Genomic DNA, 5,536 nt, shown 5'->3' with positions numbered 1-5,536 from the left:
TCTCTCTCTCCCTCTCTCTCTGTCCCTTCCCTGCTTGCACGCACTTTTCTCTCACTCAAAAAAAAAAAAAAAAAACAAACTATTTTTTTTAATTTTTATTTTTTTTTTATTTTTTAATGTTTATTTCTTTATTTTTGAGAGAGAGAGAGAGAGCAGGGCAGGGGCCGAGAGAGAGGGAGACACAGAATCCGAAGCAGGCTCCAGGCTCCGAGCTGTCAGCACAGAGCCTGATGTGGGTGGGGCTCGAACTCATGAACTGAGATCATGACCAGAGCAGAAGTCAGAGGCTCAACCAACTGAGCCACCCAGGCGCCCCTAAGGAATCAACTTGAAATACATGAAACATTTTTGTATTTTTGCTGAAACACGTGCAGAGTTCAAGGTGAGATCTGTGGCCGTCCTGGAGGTATGTCACATGGCTGTCCAGTCAGCTGACAGCCTCCAGCTGCTGCACCTTTGGGACCCAACACACAAACTTCACGCCAAAGCCACTGTCTCCATGGACTGTTCATCCTCATGGACCCTGTTCAGGCTTCCTCAGAGCAGACGTCGGACTGCAGTTTGAGGGTACTCTCACCCGGTTTTTCCTTCCTTCTGGTCTTCCACAGGGTTGCACCCTTGTTTGTTGCTCAAAAGGCTTTTCCAGCTTATGCCTGCTTCCCTTCCCTTTATTCCTCATGGAAGTCCCCCCTGGTAAATCTCCTGTACTCCTGAATCCATCTTGGCATCTGCCTCCCAGAGGACATAAACCAGCAGACCTACAGGATGAAAGAGGTTACCTAAGCTAAGAAGGAAGACAGAGAAATTCGGGTAGAGTGGGCAGCATGGTGAGTTCAAGGGACTGGGGCAGAGTGAGTGGAGGGGAAGCATGGTGTGGCGTGACCTGGAGGCGGTGGGGGCGGGGGAGGGGGGGTCGGGGCTTTTCCTTGTAACAAAACCCATTAAAGGGGTTTAATCAGAGACGATGAGCAGATTTGCATTTTGAAAAGATTATTCTGGCTCCTTTGTAGCAAAAGCAACAGTTTGGAACAGTCTAAATGAGAGTTAATGGTAGGCCAAACTAAGGTGGCGGCGGGGGGGGCAGGGCGATGAAGAGGTACAGCACATTTGAGAAATATTTATGGAAGACTTGGTCATGAGTCGGAAATACAGAGATGAGGGAGAAGGGGCATATGTGCGTTTTCAGTTTGGGCTGGCATGACTAGTTGGGCGGGAGAGCCATACATTGAACTTGGGAACTCGTGAAGGGAACTGAGTGTAGAGGGAGGAGTGTGTCCACTGGATGTGGACACACTGAGTGTGAGATGCTCGGGCGCTAACGCTCAAGAAGGGAGGCGGGTAGGCATTTGACATGGGGACTGGGACGGGTGAGAGACAAGTGTGCAGGTGGAGGTGATCGCAGCTGAGGCTGTCGATGCAGAGGCCTGTGATCTAGGGGCCAGAGTCGGTCTCCGTGAAGGCCACGGAGCGACTAAGACATCAGTAGTGGCCCCCAGCCCCTCTGCTAGGGGGCTGTGGCGGAGCTGGAGGACGAGTCTCAGAGGAACGGAGGTTTCGTCCTGATACCTCCCTCGTGCCTTTTCAAAGTTCGACAAAGCCTGGACGAGTAGAGGTCTGAACAAGGAGAAACAGCAGGATCTCCTTCCTCCCGACACTGAGGTACCGGAGTGCGGGAAACATGAACACGCATGTGCGCGTGCACACACGCAAAGACTTATTTTAAGAAATTGTTTCAATTGTAGGGGCTTCAAGCCTGAAATTTGTCGGGTAGGGATCTCAGGCAGTAGTTGATACAACAGCCTTGAGGCAGAATTTCTTCTTTGCCCAGGAACCTTAGTTTTGGCTCTTAAGATCTTTCAATGGAGTGAATGAAGCCCACCCGTATTATTAAGGATAATCTCTTTATTTCAAGTCAACCAATTGTAGATGTTCACCACGTCTACCTCGACAGCAACACCTAGATCAGTGTTTAGTTAAGTAACTGGCGCTACAGCTGAGCCAAGTTGACACAGAAAACTGACCACCGCAAAGACTGGAAACCATGGGCAGGGTGGGGTCCTGGGACCTTGAGGTTTCCATGAAGACCAATGGAAGGAAGTAACATCCTGCTCCGCGTGAAGACTCAGGGAGCCTGCTGGTTTTGGACTGGCCTTTCCAGAAGGTCTAGAGGAAGTATTTGTGAACTCAGAGAAAACTGGGCTGAGAATGAAAAGGAGCTGCAAGAGTGGCCTATGGCTGTGAACGAACAAGGCTCCCTCTTCTTCCTTACACCTGCAGGTGAGCCAGAGTCCAGCTTGGCCCTCCTCTGGATGTAGGGGGTCAAGTACGTTGGACATGGCGGGTGCATAAGGCCCAGTTCTGGGCCATCCTCAGCTCCCACTGTCCTGGCCATTTCCATTAGGTTGTGCTCTTATAATTCTGCAATCCTTAGTTCCCAGCACAGATGGCTGTGTTTTAATAGTGGCTTTCTAAACAGTTTAACTATTGCCAACTCTGCTATGATTCAGAAAGGAAATGGCTTTCAGGAGTGTGGAAACCAGTCAGTCTAAGCAGGAACTGCCACCTGTGGGAAAACATAAGTGAAACTTTCCAATATTCTTGGCAATATGAATATGTTTATACTTTGAAAGCACAAACTGGTATAGAAGGAGTAGATACTTGCCCTGTGATTTCTCAAGTACTAAGTGTCACACAGAGCCACGAAGAGGGAATAAAATAGTACTACTATTGTGTGACTTGGTACATGTTTCTTGTCTTTGGACCTCAGTTTTCTTCTCTGTAAACTGGGTGGAAGATAATTCCTGCCTGCCTTATTCCGGATTGTTACGAGGAGCAGGTCAAACGAACCGATACAATTAATTTATTAGGAGGGGTTAAGATGTCTAACTGATGCAAACTGTTGTGTGATTTTTTTAATTATCATTCTCCTTATTTACAGAGAATCTAAATATGCAAGTTGGAATTTTAATGTGGCCTCCACACAAGGGCAAACAGTACAGTCGGGGGCAGTGCTTGGGTCTTTCCGTATTACATTTAATATTAAATAATTAAATATTAAAAATTGCTCATTATTGACTTGCCCGTGTCTGATTACTTAATCAGTGTAATGTTTATTTAGACTTTCTCCCCACAGTCTGAGTCTCACCCGTTGGATTAAAGCCCAGGGTGGCCAGGCTCTTTGACAGAGGGCCACGCAGTGGTTTCTGATTGAGCCTCTGGGCCTCCCCCGCGCAAGCCTGCTCCTGTCTGCTGCAGACAAATTGCACTGCCTCGGGATATTGACCCTTTGCCTGCCGGCTCATTTTCTTCTCCCCTCTGCCAACAGAGGCCGAATTTTGTCTCTCTTTCACTTCCAATTTGGGAGGCAGATTGCAGTATTGGAAATCGGAATGATTTGCCCTCATATACATGCATCCCACCGAACATTCACAGGAATTCAAACTGTGACGTGTTAATACGGTTTACGGTTTCATCAAAGCGCAGTTAGTTGAATTGTTGGCCAGCTTTAACTGGAGTTGCTAGTGCTCACACAACAGCAAAGCCCCGTGGGGCCCTCCCTGCTGGTACCTGGTCACCTGCATTGTCACATTGTGGCTACACAGTGTTATGAATCAGGTGGGCAAAAAGCTAGCATTTTACATCAACCTGAATTTTTTTTCTCATTGCTACTTATTTTATTTTATTTTTTCCTTTATTTATTGATTTTTTTAGCCCTGAATTTTATTTATCCATGGTGAAGTTGTGATTTTTAGGGCAGAGATTATTTTGAATTTTACCCTCCCAGTTTTGCAGGGAAAATTGATTGTGTTAGGTCAAAAATTTTTTGTCTTTGGAAATTAAGCTTTCTGCAAGCCCTAGGTAGATGACTATACTATTTGCAAGTCACTGATATGTTAATTATATTCCATAGCCTTTACTGTGTGTAGTATTCAGGCTATCAGGTTCACATAACTGTTTGCTTTAAAATGTGTATATTTCAAGTCCCGCATTAGAAAGAAGCTGCCTGGGTTTCAGTGGTTCTTAGGGCACCTGCTTCCTTTCTCCCCACATCCCAAGGCTTGCGGCTAGAGGCTAGCATGGTCTCTTCAATATGCAAACCTGCTTCTCTTTGAAAACCCTTCATCACCTTCAGGTTCCTCCAGCCTTCTGGTCCTCCTTGTTGCCCACCCCCTGCTTCATTTTCCACCCTCCCCCACAGGCACTTGTGTTCCAGTCACGCCGAACAATTTGCAATTACAGAGGGATTTATGAGCTATCAGGGGCTATATCTGTGCCCCTGCACTTCCCTGCATCAGAAATGTCTTTCCCTCTGTGTTCTCTTCCTTATGTGTATTTCAAGATGAAACTCACATGTCTCATTACCCACCCGGTCCTGCCCCACCCTTCCTCCGAGCCCCCAAAGATCCTATCTATCACTGCACCCATGGCTGTTGTAATTGTTTATTTATCTAGTTTCTCCCTTTCAGACTGGAAGATTCCTCACACCTGGGACCGGCTTCCATCTCTGAACCACGGCATCTGATACACTTTGTGATCGTTTATAAGCACTCAATAAATATTTCTTGAATAAATTTTTCCTATCTATTTTCTATATTTGTTCTAAAAGAGACATCTTTAGTTAATTTACGCTTAGCCTAGTTTCTTAGTTCATAGGTCTCAGCGCCTTGAAGTGTGGTCCCAGGACAGTAGCATCTGTATCAGCTGGCAGCTTGTTAGAAATGCAGTGTCCCACCCATCCCAGACCTGCGAATCAGAATCTGCATTCTAGTGAGATCTCCAGGTGACTGTGTGCACCTTCAGGTTTGACATGCACTGCCATAGGTAACTGAAGGTAATGCAATCTTGTTTCTTTTAAAATACTTCTAGAATTTAACCATTTTTTCCCTGAAATAATAGTATACTATTCTAAGCAATTTTGTAAAAAGTTTTTAGTAAAACTCTAGTATGCTAAATTTAGGAGTAATTTTTTTATGAAAAATATAAATTATCATTGGCATTTGATACGATTGCAGATATAGGAAATTTCTGTCTGTAAAAAGGACATGAGACCACATGGATGAGTAAAGTATGACTCATAATCTGTTTCCTCGTAGGAGGGGCTTAAGGATGTCCCTTGGTTGGAAAAGGAGGCTAGACAATTTGTCTTGAAATTTTATCTGTATGACAATATACTCTTTAGATTATGTTACCAGGTTTTGCTTAGATCAAATTACCAAGTTAATTTGTCTAATGATACATGTATCCACATATTATATAGGTTCAAGGAAATGTCAGTTGTTCATAAAAGGAATGAGTTAACTTCCTTGCCAATCTTTTTCTGTAAGACCTCACATCCAATCCACCAGCAAATCCTCTAGGCATCACCTCTGGAAGGTACCCAGGACCTGACTGCATCCCACCACTTTTGTCAATACTGCTCTTTCTTTTTTTTTTAAGTGAATTCTACAACCTATGTGGGGCTTGAACACATGAACCCCAAGATATCAAGAGTCACGGGCTCTCCCGACTAAACCAATCAGGCACCCCTTCCCAATAC

The 5,536-nt window shown here is 45.1% G+C and overlaps 1 long non-coding RNA gene across 1 annotated transcript; it reads left to right on the top strand.

The window, feature by feature from the left end:
• Nucleotides 1-306: 306 nt before the first annotated feature.
• LOC121021713 (uncharacterized) lies at nt 307-4,571 on the top strand. Its single transcript, XR_005786664.1, has 3 exons — nt 307-810; nt 1,829-2,277; nt 4,467-4,571. It is a non-coding gene; the product is annotated as an uncharacterized LOC121021713 (long non-coding RNA).
• The last annotated feature ends 965 nt before the right edge of the window (nt 4,572-5,536 follow it).

This window comes from Herpailurus yagouaroundi, unplaced genomic scaffold (genome assembly GCF_014898765.1).
Source record: "Herpailurus yagouaroundi ecotype Mexico unplaced genomic scaffold, PumYag 308, whole genome shotgun sequence".
Taxonomy (NCBI): Eukaryota; Metazoa; Chordata; class Mammalia; order Carnivora; family Felidae; genus Herpailurus; species Herpailurus yagouaroundi.
The sequence above is the reverse complement of the archived record's forward strand: the minus strand, read 5'-3'. Positions and strand labels throughout refer to the sequence as shown.